Here is a 21,308-nt window from a genome sequence, read left to right as displayed (position 1 = left end):
TTTTCTTATTACACTCAATTAACTTGCTTAAGTGTCTATATTGAGGGAGGTGTATACTGTATATATAGAGTCGGGGAGAGAGGAAAAGTACGTGGATGTGACATTGTAGCTAGTTCTTTTTAACAGTAAATAGACGAATAATCATTAAAACTTACACATATAACTTTATAAGTGGAGAAATCAGGGTTCGAACTCCGTCATCGCGTTCAACCTAACAACTTGGATATTTTATCAATTGAATTGCGACTTATGGGTGATATTGTAGCTAATTATTAATTTATCAATGGGAATTTATGACTAACATTCCACAATTTGACATATATTTCATCTTTCATAATTAAATGAAATTCTTCTTTTTTTTTTTGAAAAAAATAATTTTCTATCTTTTAAAAAATTATTATAACTAAATAATATTTATTACAAATGTCAGAAAAATAAAATTTTATTCTGGTCATAAATTAATATGAATACTATTATTTTGAGATAAAATGTAAAAAATTAAAAATTAAAATTTAACGGAATCAAGAGTGAGGAGGACATCAAAGAGAAGTTGAGCATCCCAGCTAGGTCGATACCCCGAAGAAACTTTAAATCTTCTACCACTCACACACACATATATAAACAATAAAATTATGTTTTTTTAATAAAAGATTTTTTTCCCTTTAATTTATAAATATCATCGTTAATATATTGATTTAAAAATATAAAAATAAGATCATTTAGATTTGCCAATGTACCATAGAAGATCTCTATATAAATTTATATGTGAAAATGGTTGTAGTTAATGAACGAAATATCAGTATTGCCTTGTGATTATGGAGAATTGCTTTATCCACCTCTCATGTTGTTCATCCCCTAAATATAAGGTGATCTGAATATACACTCTGATAAAAATAAAAATAAAAAGATTAAGTTCTAAGTTCCAATAAATTTACGTGATCGGGAATTACAAATCCAAAAATTTGGAGGCTTTTAAAGGGATATAGTAATTCGCGTGAGTCTACTAATGTGAGAACAATGCCTATAATCATGAGTTAGTTTTTGGGTTGCGTGGCCTTTCTTTTACGGTTTTATTAAGAATATAGAAAGATTAGGAGTAATAGTCACTTTGGTCCCTCAATGTGTAAGTAGTCACAATAGTCCTTCAATGTATTAAAATTCTAAAATAGTCCCCAATTGTCCACTTTGTTAGTCAAAATAGTCTCTAAAGCTTAAATAACCCCTTAATACTCACAATAACTCTTTTGATATAAAGACTAAAATGACAATAAATAAATACGTATAAGGACTAATATGACAATAAGTAAGTCTATTGAATGACTAATATGACAATATTAACGAAATATTTTAATATAAAGGACTATTTTGACTAACAAAGTGCACAATCAGGGACTATTTTGCTATTTCGATACATTGAGGGACTATTATGACTACTCGTCGCTCATTCAAGGACCAAAGTGACTATTTCCCATTACTTTTCCTATCCTATCCCTTACTAGCGCGTCCTGTAAATTTTTCAAAAATGACCTTGAGCAATTCGAATTTTGTAATCTGAGTTCAGTTTTTCCATTGTTATAGGGTGAAAAAAATGAATTTTTGAAGTTTTTGGATTTTCTCGGATTATATAATCCGAAAACTTCAAAAAAATAGGGTGCGCTACTTGATTCGGATTATATAATCCGAACACCCATTAAACATGTTTGGATTATATAATCTGAACTGTATCAGCACAAATTCTAAACATGTTTGTAACATGGATTGTCATTTTATGGACAATATTAACTCTCATCCTTCTGTTTTGGGTCATTGTTAGCTGTTCTTAGTAAAAAATTGGGTTTTCAGACTACTTGATCGGATTGCACCGAAACTTCCCCAGAAAACCAGAAGAAAGAAAATCAAGGATCCAAGACTCCTGTAGAAGGGACTTCTTACGGGACTCCGCCCCTCAAAATCAAAATTTCCATCGTTTAGACTCATTTTTAATTTTTTTTAATTTTTCATATTCTCAGAAAAAACCCAAAAAAAAATTTGCATTAGTTTTATTTGATTTTTAGAATTTTTTTTTTGGTATTTTTATATTTTTATGAGTTTATTTGACAAGTTTTTTAGCATTTTTTTACTGTTTTTTGTTGTTTTTAAAAGCAAATTTCAAAACTGCTGAAATGTGAGAGATTCTGATTGCTGATTACACATAAGCATACTTCGGATTACAAAATCCGAATTAGTGAAACATGAATTTGGATTTTAAAATCCGAATTGCACAAGGGCATTTTTGGAAAATTTACAAGGCGCGCTAGTTATGTATAGGATGAAAAAAGTAATAGTCATATAGAAATGGGGGTTTTATGTATGCTCCTTGTGTGGTATATCAATAACAAAGTATAAAAGGGTACTCCAAAACCATTAAAATGGAACCAATCAAAGATCAATTAAAAGATAAGACCAAGGATTATGATCTACAATCTATATCACACACCTGCTCCTTGTTTATTATTTTTTAATATTTTTAAGGGAACTTGTTATCTTGTTGTTTTTCACTGGGTGAATGTAATTTTTGGCCAACAAAAGATGGAAATAAGAAATGTTTTTACAAACCAAACAACCCCTAAATTTGTTTTTCAAATAGGAATTTCCGTATTTGTTTTACATTTTTTAAAAATTGTTAACATGGGACATAGAATATTTTGATATTAAACAAATTCATTAGGAGTCATATAATTTTTTTACCCTAAAAAAAGCCATATATGTTTAGTAAGAAAAAAGACATATCTTGAATAGGAATTCTCATATTAAATTTGTTTGGAATGGTATAAATAAGTAATTGAACTCAAGTAATTCATGAGTTCTTAGAGCACATTATTAATATTTTTCAAAAACAATTTGTTTTATAATTTGAATTTGATTTATAATTGAAATAAGGGAAATGTTAACTAGTACTACACTAGTAAAAGAGACAAATATAATAAAAAAAATTCTTGAAAGTTGTGTTATCAAACTTTTAAGAGTATAAAAAATACTCTTTTTGATGTAATTTTTTTTCTTTAACTAACACTAATTAGTATGACTTATTAAAAAAAAAATTGAAAGCCAAAACAAAATTTTATTAGAATTATAAGGTACCAATGGTACCATCAACAAAAATTACACAACTGAATGAATTATTTAAGACAACACAGTTGATCAAATTTTACTTACAATCCAACCAAAACATTGATCTCTTTCCTTACAAACTAACGAGTCTAATAAAAAAAATTGAATAGACATAACTTAGTTTAATTTGTGGGTCTTCATAATGTTAAACGTCACTGGTAAAAACAATCTACTGTTGTAATAAAGTAATGAAACAAAGTATGTAAACAACACAAAAGCATTTCTTCTTGAATAACTCAAGGGGCTACCACCAAAAAATTATAAATAAACTCAAATACCTTCCTTGAACAACATAGTGTGTTTATATGGGTTTGAGATTCAAATGTTTAACTAGTGTTAAACCGTTTATATTTACATATATTTTTAATTCATATAATAATTAACAATAAAATCACACTTCATAATTTCAAACATTAATGTATAAATATCATAACTTTAGTTGAAATTTCAGAGAGTTTCATTATTATGAATATGATATTATGATTACGGATATCATACGTTGCCCAATAAACAATGAGTAGTAAATGAGAAAGATACGCTGACAATAAAATTTAAAGAGTTATAAAATTTGTCATCAACACTATCTGAATACGAAATTTCAGATATGCATGAGTTCCTTTAAGGCGTTGAAATTCTCATTCCCAAACATCAAGGGTTAGCACGTTGTCAACATGAAAATAATGTCTGGCAGAAGATGCGAAAATCATAAATGAGGGTGAAAATGAAAAAAAAAAGTAGGTATAAGTGAAAACATATAATGTTAGTTAACAAAGAAGTAAGAATGATGTTTGGTGTTAGGAAAAGTGTGATGAGTCACTCTTTTTATTAGGTAATTTTATATTTAAGATGTTTTAAATAAATTGTTTAGTATTATGTGTTTAGTTTTAGAATTTGTTGTTTTATTCAATAAATAGTTGTTTAGTGTGATGTGTTTAGTGAGTGTCTCTTTGATATTTAGTGTTGTATTAACCGTCTTTGTGTTGTAATCAATTTATAATGAATTGTTATTGTTATGTATATGATGTATTTCTTCTATCTTTCTCGTATCAAAATGTATTTTCTACTTCTGTCTACTTCTACTTCTGATATAAGAAATTTCATTACCACCCAATTTCCATAATTATCTTCATATAATACATTCTAAATTGTTGTCCGTTTTAATTTTTTATTAATTAATTAATAATAACAAATAATAATGAATCCCTTAAAAAGTGGGAACCATCATGTTTCCCTCTTGAAAACCTAAACTTCTCCACTCTATTTTTTATATGAATACTTCTCCACTCTATAACTCTCTTGTTTTTTTTCTTTCTACTTCTCACTTCTTTTTCTCTAACTCTCTCCACCTTTACCCTACCACCCAGATCATACATGTACTTTACTAGGACCACGCATAACTCAAGCATAAGTTTTGTATATTGAAAATAATTTCCACGAACAAAACCTGTGATCAAGATTACACATATAAAAAACAACATGATATTGTGTTCTATAACCCATCATCTTTGAATATTCTCAGAATGCTTGATATTGCCTAAAAATGTAGAAAATCTTACAAGTTAATTAAGTGTTCTCATTGGTTATATTTTTTTTTTCTTTTCTCTATAAATAGAGTATATATATTTCACTTCATTTCACATCTATTTCACTTTGATCACTTTCATTTTACACATATTGCAATTTCATTTTCACTGACTTATTATGGTTTCATCTTGTTCATCTTCTTCTGATAGGGCATACTTTCGAGTTGAAAATGTTCGTACCTATGAGGATTGTCAAGGGGAGTTTGATAATCTCCATGGAACTCATCCATTTCTGAAATTCCATATTCCAGACGATGTTTCTGACTCAGTTTTCGACCTAATTGAAGGTTTTATAGTGGTGAACAATCTTGCAAACAATAAGAATGACAGGGTCCATTTAAAAAGGAATAGGACATTGAACGTCAAAGTTAAAACAAAAAAGTAAGAATTTACTAGTTGTAGTGTGATGCATTTAAGAAGTTTAAAATAAAGTGTGTTTGTATTATGTGTTAAATGTTGTCTAGTTTTATATTTATGTTCTCTATTTATTGAGAAAAGAATAAAAACATATAACCAAATTAAACTTGTGAGATTTTCTTCAATTTCAGAAAATATTAAGCATTCTGAGGAGAATTCAAAGAAGATGGTTTCTGAAACACACTATCATGTTATTTTTGAAATGTGCAAACTTGGTTTACGAGTTTTGTTTGTAGATATTTTAACACTGAAAAAAATTGATGTTTATAGAGTTATAGGTGGTCCTAAGTAACGTATATAGTTTGAAAGACTTAAGAAAACTCATGCATTTTTGGAATTTCATATTCTAGAGATGACCACGAATTTGACCTTATTGAAGACCCGATAATGATTAACAATGTTGCAAGTTAGAAGAGATATCGTGCCCATAAAAGAAGGAACAGATTAATGAACATCAAAATTAAAACGAAAAAGTAAGAGTTATTGGGTTGTAGTGTATTGTTATATTTAAGATGTTTTAAATAAATTGTGTAATTTGATATTATGTGTTTAAAGTTGTCTAATTTGATATCTTCTTCTTCTTCTTCTTCTTCTTCTTCTTCTTCTTCTTCTTCTTCTTCTTCTTCTTCTTCTTCTTCTTCTTCTGCAGCTGCTGCTAGGGCACATTTTTAAGTTGAAAAAGTTTGTACCTATAAGGATTATCAAAGGAAGTTTGATAATCTCCATGGAACTCAATTATTTCTGGAATTCCATATTCCAGACGATGTTCCTGACTCAGCTTTCGACATAATTGAAGGCTTTATAGTGGTGAAAATTCTTGCAAAGAATAGGAATGACAGGTTCCATAAAAAAGGAACAGAAAATTGAACGTCAAAGTTAAAACTAAAAGGTAAGAAATTACTAGTTGTAGTGTGCTGCATTTAAGAAGTTTAAAATAAAGTGTGTTTGAATTATGTGTTAAACGCTGTCTAGTTTAATATTTATGTTCTCTATTTATTGAAAAAAGAAGAAAAACAGATGACCAAAATAAACTTGTGAGATTTTCTTCAATTTTTGACAATATTAAGCATTCTTAGGAGGATTCAGAGAAAATGAGTTATGAAACACACAATCATGTTATTTTTGATATCTGTAAACTTTGTTTACAAGTTTTCTTTGTAGATATTTTTAACACTGAAAAAAATTGATGGTTTATAAAGTTATGAGTGATCCTAAGTAACATATATAGTTTGAAAGGCTCAAGAAAACACATGCATTTCTGGAATTTCATATTTCAGAGATGACCACGAATTCGGCATTATTGAAGGCCTCATAATGATTAACAATGTTGCAAGTTAGAAGAGAGATCCATAAAAAAAAAAAAAACAGATTAATGAACATCAAAATTAAAATAAAAAAGTAAGAGTTATTGGGTTGTAGTGTATTGTTATATTTAAGATGTTTTAAATAAATTGTGTAATTTGATATTATGTGTTTAATGTTGTCTAATTTGATATTTGTTGTTCTATTCAATAAATAATTTAGTGTGATGTGCTTAAGAAGTGTCTTTGTGTGTTGTTTAGTGTTGTATTAAGTGTTTTTTGTGTTGTTTAACACTTGCTCAACGCACAAAGACACTTAATACAACACTAAACAATAACTCATCATCTTTGAATCTTCTCAGAATGCTTGATATTGGCTAAAAATGAAGAAAATCTTACAAGTTAAGTGTTCTAATTGGTTATATGTTTTTTTTCTTTATTTTCTCTATAAATAGAGGAGATGTATTTCACTTCATTTCACATCTATTTCACTTTGATCATTTTCATTTTACACATATTGCAATTTCATTTTCATTGACTTATTATGACTTCATCTCGTTCATCTTCTTCTTCTTCTGCTAGGGTATATTTTCAAGTTGAAAATGTTCGTACCTATGAGGATTGTCAAAGGAAGTTTGATAATCTCCATGGAACTCATTCATTTCTGGAATTCCATATCCCAGACGATGTTCCTGACTCAGCTTTCGACATAATTGAAGGCTTCACAGTGGTGAAAATTCTTGCAAAGAATAGGAATGACAAGTTCCATCAAAAAAGGAACAAGACATTGAACGTCAAAGTTAAAACAAAAAAGTAAGAAATTACTAGTTGTAGTGTGATGCATTTAAGAAGTTTAAAATAAAGTGTGTTTGTATTATGTGTTAAACGTTGTCTAGTTTTATATTTATGTTCTCTATTTATTGAAAAAAGAAGAAAAACAGATAACCAAAATAAACTTGTGAGATTTTCTTCAATTTCAGACAATATTAAGCATTCTGAGGAGGATTCAGAGAAGATGAGTTATGAAACACACTATCATGTTATTTTTTATATCTGTAAACTTTGTTTACAAGTTTTGTTTGTAGATATTTTTAACACTGAAAAAAATTGATGAATTATAAAGTTATGGGTGGTCCAAAGTAACGTATATAGTTTGAAAGGCTCAAGAAAACACATGCATTTCTGGAATTTCATATTCCAGAGATGACTACGAATTCGACATTATTGAAGGCCTCATAATGATTAACAATGTTGCAAGTTAGAAGAGAGATCCATAAAAAAAAAAAAAAAACAGATTAATGAACATCAAAATTAAAACGAAAAAGTAAGAGTTATTGGGTTGTAGTGTATTTTTATAATTAAGCTGTTTTAAATAAATTGTGTAATTTGATATTATGTGTTTAATGTTGACTAATTTGATAATTTTTTGTTATATTCAATAAATAGTTTAGTGTGATGTGTGTAAGAAGTGTCTTTGTGTGTTGTTTAGTGTTGTGTTAAGTATTTTTTGTGTTGTTTAACACTTGCTAAACACACAAAGACACTTAAGACAACACTAAACAATACAAAAAGACTCTTGTAAGTGATCAACATTGTTAGTGGCTATGGTGCTTTTAGGGTGAAGTAAGAAGCATTTTATAGCATAAAAAACTGACAAAAGTGATAGATAGATTTATGTGGATGGTGAGTTTCAAGGTTAAAAAACTTTAAAAATTGCTTCTATATTAGTCAATCGTCAATCTAGTTTGGAGGGAAGAAGACAATTGTATGCACATATTCAGCAGAAGTTAAAGTTATAACCTCCGCTGATGTTATGCGGAGACTTCGATGAGATTTTATAGGAGAGGACCAAAGAAAGAGAACCGATCATGTTTCAAGTGGGATGAAAACAATTCGTTTGGGCAACCAAACCTTCATATTTTTTGACAGAGCATGTGTTCAAGATGCAAGGATATATAATTTTTTTGATGACATAAAAATGTGGAGCCCCAATTGAACAACATCTGATCACCGTCCTTTGTTGATTGAATTTAATTCAGATGATTGGCATGCAGAAGAGTGTCATATGTTTTTTGATCTAAGGTCAAAGATGAGCGAAAGGGGATGAATAAGTCTAAAGTGCACATTGTTTTAAAGAAATTGAGGAGTCATGTATGCAATTGGAATTTATACATTATACATAATATTGGGGAGGTGCTCAAGTGTGGATGATTCTAAAATAGTTGTATAGATTGTTAAGGATAAAAGTGGCGTAAGTCGAACTCTTTGTTGTCAACATTGTCCGGAAATTTCATAAAAGCGTGAGTTGCTTTGAGTCATTAGAACTCATTTTCACAGTTGAACATGAGTACACACGTTTTCAACCCGGAAATATTGTCTGACAGAAGAAGAAGATGAAGTCATAAGTGAATGAAAATGAAACTAAAATTAAATGAAATATATGTTAACAATGAAGGTGAACGAAAATGAAATATACGTTTTCTATTTATAGAGGAAAGGAAAAAAAACAAGTAACGAAACTAAACACTTAACTTGTGAGATTTCTTCATTTTCAGCCAACAACCAGCAGGTTTCAGAGAGGATATGTGTCAACTTGGTTTACATGTTTTGTTTGTAGATATTTTTAGCATAGTAAAAAAAACTGAAGTCTCACAGAACAATGGTTATTTTTATTTATTCACCTTATATTTTGTTAATTAAGATTCATTCTCATCATTTAAACTTTTGTGTTATGAAGCCGTTAAAAAATAGGTATGTGTTGTTTATCAAGCCATCATTTAAATTATTTTAAGACAAATACAAAGAGGTATGTGAAAATGATAATATTTTTATGATCAAAGATAGAGAATTTTTTCCATTGACATACACCCAATATTTTGTAAAAAAACACACAATATGACAGTAAAGTCAATAACAACCACTTTTTACTCCCCTAAAAAAACCACTTTTTATTTGAGATTTATGTACCGCTAAAAAAGAAGTTTAAGTGGTAGTTGTAAGAAAATTGAGCACTTAATTCCTTTATTCATTGATTGTCAGTATAGGAAGAAGTGTGAGTTATTAGCAAGTAGACAGTATGTTGTAAAAAAAAAATTATGATAACCTTAGATAATTAAAATTAAATTAATAATGAACAATTAAATTGGGGAAAAAAACTAATTAACCGGATTACAGCTATTCAGCTTTTTTAATAGAAGAGTAATAGAAATGTTTTTTTGGGAAAGGAGTAATAGAAATGTTTGTATATATACACCTTTAAAAAAATCTAATCTAAATGAAAAAATGTTTAAAAAAATGATTAATTCCGTCGACCAGAAAACCGATTAAGTTTTCCCTGTTTCCCTCAAAGAACCCTACAAATTAATCTTTTTTTTCTTCTGGTGAGATAGGACCTACAAAATTAAAGCATTGTGTAAACGATTTTATTACCGTTTATTGTTAGCCTTTACATCAATGTTTCAACTAGACTCATTGCTATAGAAACCTTGATAGGATTTTCGCATCAATAAGGCCAAGCAATAGTTGAATGGCCTCATACTTTTGAATATGCATTTAACATTTTTTGATTCCTCAGGCTCCGAAACTGCCTTGCTACAAGATCTTGTTATACACCTGCTTTCTGAGATTTCCTACAAAAATTATCTTAAATAACCCATGCTTTACCACCCACCTTTCAGAAACAACCCATCTTAATCTCAACCATTACATTCAACGTTTTAGATCAAAACCTACAACCACATCAAAACAGAAAGAGAATGAGTAATGTTGATAACTAATAGACCAAAGTAATACAAGTAGTGCAACATCAAGTTACCAACCAAACCAATTATTAGTATTGTTTTTACAAAGATGAGCAAAAAACAACAAATTTAAACCGCAAAAAAAAAAAAAAAAAAACCTACAACTTGTTCTAACTTATATGGCCTAATACCTGGCAATACAGCAACTTCCATTACATTGAGATTAATGTGATCTAATGGAAAAGTTAGCACATACATTCCTCCATTCATATGTATCCCTTTCAAAACTTAGTTTTCTTAAATCTAATTTTATGATCTAATGTGATCTAATCCCGAAGCTAGGGAGGGTGGGAAAGTCTAATTGATTATCCATGATGACAAGTAGTAAAGCAAAATAACTAGATGAGGCCATGAGCTTCCAGCATCATCTTTTAACAATAAAAAATTAATTCTAGTGAACAAATTTTTTTAAATATAGTACTGAATAAAACTTTAGATCATTGGCATTAAAAACATAATATCGATTAACCTATTACAACAAAATCCAGAAAACAAGAAAACCCTCCGAATAAGCTGTCCTGCACTTGGACTAAAAGCAGAAAAAGTTCTCCAATCATTAAATTATAACCAATAGTTAAAATATATTTGCTGATAATAAGCTTATAATTAGCATGTTACCATTAGAACAAGCATAGTAAAGAACCCTTCGGAGCAAACCCTAAAAGTTAATCATATAACAATTTATGTAGATAACCAGAATTGAAAATATGGAGTGCAGCCAACTTAATTATATTAATTTACCAAGCCTAAAAGTTTACAATTAAGATGACTGATGGCCTCAAGCTAACATTGATAATGCCGACTTTTTCATACCTTCCTCCCATCTCACCTAAAAAAAGAAGCAAGAACTGAAAAAATACCTTTGCCAATTCCACCAAGATGATGTATGCTCATCTCATCAAAGAATAGCATTCTTTCATAGTACTTTTCAAAAACAGCGTCAAAGAGTCGCCACCATTGCTGACCTTTGACATAATTAAGTCTGTGGTTGGTAAGACCCATTTTATCCACATTCTCGTCTTCCCCTTGTCCCAACTCCCACTCAAATTCTTGTACCAATCTGCCAATAGCCGTGCAAGCTATCAATAGGTAGGCGGCCCTTGAATTCGACAAGCTCTGATATCATGTTGAAATTATGAGTCTAACTCGTCCTTGCAAAACCGGTTCTATGGGGTTGTGTTAGCAAAAACAAACAACTTAGGTCCTGCGCCTGCCACATCCCAAACAATCGAGTTACGATAATAACTCTAACATGGGTTATGCATATTTATGAAGTTGGAAATACGAAGAACCTACCTTCCCTGATGCATGTCAATCGCCTCTTTTGTTCATTAATCACGTTCATGACATATTTTATTTGGAATCCATTTCAGGTATGTAAAGAAATCTTGCCAATCCACCTCAATTGCACCCTCCATAAAATCAACCACTCGAATGTTATACAAGTCCAGTCGTCTCTTGACAATATACTTGCCAACTCCTCCACGAGATTGAAGTTTTTTATATTATGCTGTGTTATTCTATTTTAAAAAAAATTCTTTAAATGTTGTTTAAGAAACGGGAAAACTCACTTGCTTCAGGGCTAGTGTGTACATCTTCAACTACTACTAATATGCAAGATATGACTCAAAGAGCATGCTAATAAAAATTGCTTTAGTGGATCAATCTGGATGAATACTTTTACCAGTTTTATTAATCAAAGTGCTAAGAGAAGGTGTGAGAAGAGAAGCTATGGGCAATATGTAAGAGGCTAAGAGCACATTTTATTTAATTTTTCAGCCAAGAGTGTGGTCCAAAAAACCGAAAACTTAACAAGCTTTGCGATACAATTTGGAGAGAGAAATGAATTGATGGAAAGGAGGATGGGGCTCGGGGAGAAGATGAGTCAGCAACCTTCAAACATATTCACTATTGCCACATCAACAAAAACGTGACATGTCATCACTTAAAAAGCTTGAAGACTGAAAGTCAAATAATTAGTACTCCCTCCGTCCCTTAATACTTGACACAGTTGACCTTATTACACATGCCAATGCATAACTTTGAGCTTAAATATCTTGAATAATATATTAGAAAAAATTATGAAAATTTGATATTTTGAAAATACTCATCGAGACGAATCTAACGACATCTTATATGATATTATTTATCTTTGTATATTAGTAGAAAAATACGGTCAAAATTGCAAATTTTCAAATGGGTCATCTATTGCGGGACGGATGGAGTAATTGCATAGCAAATTTAGAATGATTAACAAGTACATGGACCAAAATTCAAGTAACCCTACCAAACTAGGGCTTAGGCCGAATCAAACTTTAAGTAGGTCGTGTCATTCCCTCAACAAAAAAAAAAGTAGGTCGTGTCATAGGCCTTGACAGGCAGTCTGACCTATTCCCACCTCTAATCCATTTGCATCTCGAATTGCCACTATTAATTAAGTGCAAAAGTTTTCTTTTCCTGCAAATATATTACAGCACGTCTTTGTTGGCATTACCTCTAATCCAATATTCTCATTAAGCATTCACGTCCCTATGTTGGGAACTTCTACGGTACACCTCATAAATTGAGGTGTACCGGTACTCTTGCTCCATAAATTTGTAAACTAACGATTATTTTATGAAATAAAAAACTATTTGTCAATATTTATATTTTAGAAAAAAAAAACATTTCAGAAGAAAAAACATCATTTTATTGTTTATAAGAATCATATTAAATTTTTAACATTTTTTCATAAAAAATAAATAATATTCTTTATTATAAGTAATAAAAATTCAAAAAAAGTAAATTTTATTTCGTTGAAGCTTTTGGTAAATAAGATTTTAATATTATAATTGTCAATGACAGAAAATAATTCTTTTTCTTTAAAAAAACAACTCATTTAATCATTAATTTAACGATTTGGTGTACCGATACACTTAAATTTTTGGGTGTACCATAGAATTTGCCCCCTATGTCAGTTAATTAATAGTTACTCTCCGCCCTTTCTCATTTGAAATGTATTTAAGGACCTAATAATTAAAAAAAAAACTCGCATAATTCAACAACATCCACAATAATTAACCTATTATATATTATCACGATCTAATAAACGTCCTAGGAAATTAAATTAAATGAACATACATACCATGATTTGGGCGGAGAAAATGTAGTACTTAGAGGCTGCACATGGAATTGTCTACTTGGTTTGAACTTTGAACCCCTTTTGGAATTTAGTGCCTACAACGTTTGGGAATGATATCATCGATATAGATTTTTTTTTTTAGACGGGGTCAGTATAATGGCTTTTTAGATGAAAGGGACAAATCATTCATCCATTGGTTGTGCCTTCTCCCTTTACTGCTCTTATAATGTTGCTGCTTTTCTAATGTGTTAGTTCTGTTGTCCAAATCATTTTAAAAATAAAATATAAAATTATTAGAGCAACTCCAACGCTCTGTTCTTCAAAGTTCTTCAAAGGCAAGAACATAATTTGTTTTGTTTTTAGCATTGGAGCAGTTTTACATGGCAGCCAGGGTGGAGAACTGTTCTACAGCAAGAACAAGTTCCAGCTTTGCTTTTTCTGACACACATAAACAATAGAGCACAACATACAATTTAAAAAGTAAACATAAGGCCCACTTAAAATAAAACAAGAACATTAGGTTGTTTTTCCATTGGAGTGAAAATGATGAAAGTTCTTGCATTCTATGTGGCAATTAATTGGCCCACAAAAATTACCTTGAGAACATCAATATTGTTCTCATATTAGTTCTTGTTGTTAATGGGTCCCACATCGGATAAGCCGATTTTGTAGGGTTGTGTTAGACTCAATCACGATTCCGAAGATGATATTAGAGCCTCCGTTAAGATCCATTGGGCCACCTACGGGCAATAACAAGTCTCATGATCCGTTGATTTTTGAAAACTATATAAATGGTGGTGTTATGTTACCAACCCCAACGGAGGTGTGAGAGGGTAAAGAGAAAAATGGTGGTCTTGATGTGGATGATGTGAGAGCGGTTTATTTGAGCCCGCTACGAACTAGAGGTGGAGGTTACTTCAAAATGATAGGCACGGTTGTGGAAGGATGTTTTAGTTGGAAATTTTTAATTTTTACCTTAAAATCAATCTAAACTGCAATAGAAAATTGCTGTTCACACATTTGAGAAGGCTGGGACACACATGTAAAATACGTTTTTGCCCCCTCGGTAGTTAACTGCCGACGAATTTAAAATCCGGCTGCAGTTAACTGCCGAGGAAAACCTCGGCAGTTAACTGCCGAGGAAAAACAATTTGATTCACAAACCCACAAGAAGCTCTTACCAAGCTACCATTTTAACTGTGTATTCTTTATACTTTTTTTGTTCCACAAGATGCTCTTCTTTGTCAATTTTTGTTCCTTCTTCATCTTCCAATTCTTGTTCTTCAATATATTTTTTTCTTCTTGCATGCTCACCAGATCCAAACACACATTACACCAATAAAAAATAATTGAAAATCTTAAGTTGAAGTGGGATAAAAATTCTCCTTTTTTTCCCACTTATCCCCTTCAATTGTTCTTCTCTCTAACAAATTATCATTTTGGCAACACCATGGAAGGAGAATCCAATTTGGAAAATCATTTAATCCAGCTCGGTAATCACCAAATTCAGATCCATTACATCAGATTGGATCATGAGTGTTCTCACAGCTTGTAACAGTGACATCAGGTTTCATAGATATCCTTCCAACCATCACCCACCCTTATTGTGTACAAAGTCACCTTTTTAAATAAACAAATCTGACATCTGAGAGTTTTCTTTAAAATAGAAAGGAAGGTTAGATATATAAACAAATGGTGACTCTTAGATTAACATTGTGGGATTTAAGGTCAATTAAATATCATATTCTCCTTCATGGGTTGTGTGTTTGTTGAAGCTTGGTACGAGCTTCTTGTGGGTTTGTGAATCAAATTGCTTTTCCTCGGCAGTTAACTGCCGAGGTTTTCCTCGGCAGTTAACTGCAGCCGGATTTTAAATTCCTCGGCAGTTAATTACCGAGGGGGCAAAAGCGTATTTTACATATGTGTCCCAGCCTTCTCAAATGTGTGAACAGCAATTTTCACTGCAATATGAACATCCTAACTGTAATTTGATTCACTGGTGCGGTGACTAGAAAGGTGAGTAATGGTAGTTATTCTAGTTTCTATATAAAGGATCAACTATATATATATATATATATATATATATATATATATATATATATATATATATATATATATATATATAACTCAAATAATATAATCACCTGTCTGTCAAATTTAGCTTAATATCAATGTCTCATAAAACTCAAATAATACTTCAAAACACTCACGTTGCTTAGTTTAGGCAATAATTAAACGAAACACTAAATATGTGATTGACAATGTTTCTTTCTAATAGTTATGGCAATAATGAACTGTTCGACAAGATCCAACATGGTGAAGCCAAACAGCTTAGCTCCTAATTCTGTGTTAAGGTCATCCACCATAATCAACGATTGTGTTGAACCAAATATAATAAGACAAAACCGGAGGTACCTAATTCCTTCATAATTGAGTTTAGAATACGTTGAGTTAAAAAAAAAAAAAAAAAAACAAAGTTTAGAAAAAAAAAAAATTTAAACTGTTTTTTACTCAAAAATTTATACTAATTAATTTTACATCTTATTATTATTATTATTATGTAAACAAATTTTAAGACAAATCATGAAATTATATGCACTGGTATTTATGAAAAAATCATTTACATTTGGTGTATAACAATTTATTTTAAAATGATCGATATTAATATCGTTTATATTATATTGAGAATGCGGATTGAACTCTCCACCTCTTTATCATTCATTTCTTTAACTTTTTCACTAACCACCAAACCAATTTATATCCCTTATTGTCAATGTAAAGTTATTTAGCTCCAACTTTATTTACCCACACTAACTCATCATATACCATTTATTTTGTAATCAAAATAATTTATCGCATAAGCAATGTTTTCTCTCTCTCACTAAAACAATATATTCATACATTCATATTGGTATAATACATTAAAATTAAAGTGATTGGAAACGAAAAAAACTACAGAAGTGTCAAAATTGAAGTGACTTGAATACTCAACTCTTCGATTCTGAAATGTTGAATTTCATTCATTGAATTTGTAACAGACTAGAGTTTTGCTTGTCAATATGAACTGAACAAACAATGCAACAAGTTAGAAAATCAAACAGTGTGGTAACAAATTGACAAACAAAACAATGTCGCACTCAAACGAGAAAAGCACAATAAAAAAAAAAGACATGAAAGAAAAATAAGATATACTTTTTTTTTTTTGAGGAATAAAATAAGATATACTTAAAAACCACTTTTTCAGATAAAAGTGGGAGAAATGCCGAGAGGTGATTTGAGCCAAAAATTGACCCAAGATCACACTTTTTCGGTGGGAAAATAATAGGTTGACACCTTTTTTTATGAACCAATCATGTACACTCTCACGTGGTAGGAGTGTTTTAGTCATTTTACATCACACCATAACCCCTTTTTGGATGAGTTTCACTATTTTTGTCACATGTCACAGTTTTGTGTGGATGTCAAGTGTGTATGCCACCTAAGATAGTCCATGTATAAGTGCTCTTTTTCGTGGATGAGGAAAAAGGAAGAGATAAGTTAGAAGAAAAGTGTTACTTCTTTCTCTAAACGCAGATTAAGTTTTTCATAAAACAATGGTTTTATTAATCTTTTCTTTTTTGTATGAAAAGCAACACAATCCAATATTACTGTAATTTTTATTTTTGGGAAAGAATTACTGTAATATTTTTTGGTTTCCTCTAAGTTGGCCAATTGGAGGTAATCATAGTTGAAGTATGTGAGACACATGTAGAAAACCAAAAAATGTGTATACTACTATACTAATACTATGGTCTTAGATAAAGAAAAGACTAAAACTTGAAAGGAGTGGCCAAGAATTTAATGAAGGAGAGGAGGGAGACAGTAGCATGAAAAAGATGTAGGGGTAGCGTGTATTGTTTGAACCTAAAATATTTGGAGACAAAAATTCTTACACTAACATGGGCTCATTCATCACTCGTGCAAGAGGGGTGAAAGGGCCCTCTATAAGGCCGAATCCGATTCACATACCCATTACCCATGTGCCCTAGTTTTGTCTGAAACCGCTGACTTTTGAAAAGACACATATAACCTCATTATTGTCATGACACAAACAAAATATATACTGAAAATTTTGTGTATGGTGTAGTGACTGGTTGGGAGCATCTCCACCAAAACCCGTAAATTACGGCCCTCTCTCAAATACGTTATCTACTTTCGTCGTTTTCGGTTCTTACAAGTCACTATCTTGTCCCTACCACTAACACAACATTTTTTCATTACATTTTTTTTCTCACATAAAATTATAGTACGTGGTCATGTCTTCAACAAAATATTGTTATTTTTTATCACTATAATTGGAATGAAAATGTTATTTATTACTGTTGCTATTTATAAGTTCACTTCTTGTAGGATAAATATTGGTGTAAAAGGTGTATGAAAAAGAAAGCTAGAAAAAAAATGGAGATATTGATATTATAGGTAAGAAATGAAGAGAGATTTAAATGAGTGTGAGATTGCTTATATTTATTTGCTTGCTTCTAATCAGTAATTAATGTTCATGTCCTAATAGAGTTATGATATGAGACAACAAGGCAACCTAAAGTATAGGGTTAGGATTTGAACATGTGCTATACTCTGGTTCTGCTGGCAAAGCAAGCTTCTATATATGGTAGCTATTAATGACAGTTGATCACAATACAACACAAATTTTAGCTTCCGAAAATTGAGGAAGGGCGAAGTCATAATTTTCTACTCCAACATCCGAATTCTATGCATGATCCGGATAGACCGAGAAAGTTGACCAAATTGGAGTAGCGTTTTGATGTTGAATGTGGGGGTGGTACATGCAAACACTCTGACCCTCAATTCAATGAGAGGTTGAGGATAGAGAATGTGTGTGTCTAGGGTAATTGTGAAGGAAGGTACTTATATTGTGTAATGTAGGAGCCATTCAATGGTCTAGTTCGATAGCCATTGGAAAGACATTAAAGCCGCTGAGGCGTTACAGATTGCATGAAACTATACCTCATGGGTTGGATCTCATGTTGATTGTGATTTTGATATGGATCGTAAGGCTCAGGGTGGAATGGACCCTTTGGGTCCAGTCCGGAACAATACCTATATTATATATAGGGTAGTGCATGTCGATCAAGATATTATAATATATATGTCCAAAACTTGGAAATGACCTCAAGTCTGACGACCTATAGTGAAATGAAGAGGTTGAGAATAGACCCAACTTGTTACTTGATAGTTTTCAAGCATTATATATCTGGTGACTCTAGTTAGAATAATGAAATGTATAGGAAGTAGGGATGACAGTAACTGTAGCATATATGGACATGGTACTCTAACATGATGTCGGTCTTCTGAAGTAGAAGTCCACGCTCTCCCTTGTTACAATGTTTTAGATAATGACTCATTAATGTTAGTTTGACAAAATCAAAAGAAAACAATACATATTTGCTTTCATAAAATGCTTCTACCATGGCAACTTGCTTTCATAACACATGTATTTGTTTGGAGAGAAAGAGAATTTTTTTTTAACCAAAAAAAAAAGGGAGCCTAACTAGAAGCTAGGACACCCGAAATAGATTACCAAAGAAAAAAGAGGATATACAAAAGAGAGGAGGGGGACCAAACCAAAAACCTCCTCAAGGGTTAGAGAACCTAAAATTAGGCAAACCTAGCCTATCTCTATCAAAAAGCCCTCTAATGTTAGCAGGGATCTCTAACCAAACAGTTAAAACATTTACATTAAGCCCGTAATTAGCAAGGGCATCAGCACAACCATTTCCTTCTCTATAAACATGAGTAACCAAAAGAGTCATATTAGAGGTTAAATTCAAGCAGTTTTCCCATCTGTTTCTAAGCTTCCAAGGTATGAGATGATGATTTGTAAAAGCATTAACAACCAAGGCAGAATCACATTCCAACCACAAATTAAACCACTAATATTGATCAGCCAGCTCAATAGCTCTCATTGCACCAGATAACTCAGCTATATAGGCATTTCCTGGGCCAGTATTTTCAGCAAAACAAAGCAGAAAATTGGCTTGGTTGCCTCTGAATATACCTCCACAGGCTGAGTTGTTGATGATGGAGGAACCATCTGTGTTACATTTCACCCAACTAAAGATAGGAGGGTTCCACACCACTTCAATAATCTTTGGAGAGAAAGAGAATGTTTGTAATATATATATATATATATATATATATATATATATATATATATATATATAGAGAGAGAGAGGGGGGAGGGAGAGGGAGAGAGAGAATGGGATGTTGAATGTGAATACTTGGATTGCATGCGGTCATGAGAAATCTAATCGTTGAATAAAGATCGGACGACTATAACTGCATGTCTACTTGCAATTTAGATGGCATACAATCCAAAATCGTTGAATTAATGTATGAAAATTAAAGGCGTGTGTATCTTTGTTGCATCATAAATCTATTACATATGAGAAATGATATTTGTAAAACCCTTTTGTGACAACTTATGTGACAACTTTTGTTGAGTTTATGAGAATTCGGAGAATTAGAACGAAAAAGAGCCATAAGGCTTTTATTGAGAAAAGATTATCAGAGAAACATTTTGATCAAAAGATACAAAAATGAGTACATACTAGTCCATATTTATAGGACTTATTGGACTAACCAATTGTGTAACTAACTTCAAACTCCACTAACTAACTTGTAACTAACTATTAACTAATCCTAATTAACACACTAAATCCTATGAATCTTAACAGCCTCCCTCAAACTCAAAATGGGGAAATTCACCAATTTGAGTTTGGAATACAATGAATTACAATTGAAATTTGCATACACAAGAACTAAGTAAAAACAAAGGGTGTAAACTAGTAAAAAAAACAGAAAACAGATATGAAATGAAATGAAGCCCAAGAAGAATCCAACAGACTGAAGAAGGCCAAGCCCAAATGAAAAGGTCAGCAACACCTTCAGGAAACAAGTAGAAGTGTAGAACAGCAGAAGTGTAGAACGCAGAAGGTAAAAAAAAAACTCAAACGCATAAGCTGTTCTTGTGGTATCAACTCTTCCCACATGCTTACGGAAGTACCACAAGACGAATATGAAGAAGAGCGTTAACACCGAATTGAGAGAGGCTGAGCTGCGATTCTTTGAATTCGATTTCGCAAAAGAAGATTTTGAAAGAGAGGAAGAGTTTGCATTTGTTGGTGATGAAGGAAGAAACGACAATGGAGAATTCTTTGTAAAGTTTGGTAAGTTTGAGTTCAGATTTGTCATGAAGTTGAGTAGCTTTGAAGAAAATGAGAAGAGTCTGAGTACAGCTTCTGAAGCAAATTTCAAAAAAAAAAAAACAGCTTCTGAAAACAACTTGCTTCTGAAAATTACAGCTTCTGAACAGAAAAATCAGCTTCTGAACAAAAAACGGCTTCTGAACAAAAACGGTTTCTGAACAAAAATGCCAAAACCACTGATGAAAAACACGCTTCTGAGTGAAAACGTCAGAATCACTGATGCTAAACTTGCTTCTGGAAACAGCTTCTGAAACATGGTTCTGGAAACATGCTTCTGAACCAAAGCAATTTATCCAAACAAAACGCAATTCTGTAAAACTGTTCTGAAAAATAATTCTAAGAAGAGAAACCGATTTTGAGATCCAAACATGAGAAAGTGATTCTGAATGTGTAAACGCAATGCTGAGAAAGTGATTCCGAATGAAATCAGGAACTGTTGCGATGAAGAGAGGTACGGTTACACCGCCGGGATCGAAAATCAATGGACAATAACCCTCACCTCCGGCGAACCAAGGCAGTGCTGAAATTACAATTATGAGGATGTTAACAAAATTCATGAAAAAATTGATTAGAACCTTGGAGAAATTGTCACCGCGAAATTGATTAGCGATGACGAAACTGAAAACAACGGAAGGATCGCGAAAACTCTGTGGTTCTTGATCTTCCGTAAC

The 21,308-nt window shown here is 31.5% G+C and overlaps 1 long non-coding RNA gene across 1 annotated transcript; it reads right to left on the bottom strand.

Moving 5' to 3' along the window:
- Positions 1-9,851: 9,851 nt before the first annotated feature.
- On the bottom strand, positions 9,852-12,818 carry LOC146902888 (uncharacterized). Its single transcript, XR_015022214.1, has 3 exons — positions 11,548-12,818; positions 11,112-11,455; positions 9,852-10,179 (listed from the first exon to the last, which is right to left on the bottom strand). It is a non-coding gene; the product is annotated as an uncharacterized LOC146902888 (long non-coding RNA).
- Positions 12,819-21,308: the final 8,490 nt, after the last annotated feature.

This window comes from Medicago sativa, chromosome 8, assembly GCF_051527215.1.
Source record: "Medicago sativa cultivar Bolivia chromosome 8, Bolivia_mono, whole genome shotgun sequence".
Classification (NCBI taxonomy): domain Eukaryota; kingdom Viridiplantae; phylum Streptophyta; class Magnoliopsida; order Fabales; family Fabaceae; genus Medicago; species Medicago sativa.
Note: the sequence above shows the minus strand (reverse complement) of the source record. Positions and strands in the feature narration are given on the sequence as shown.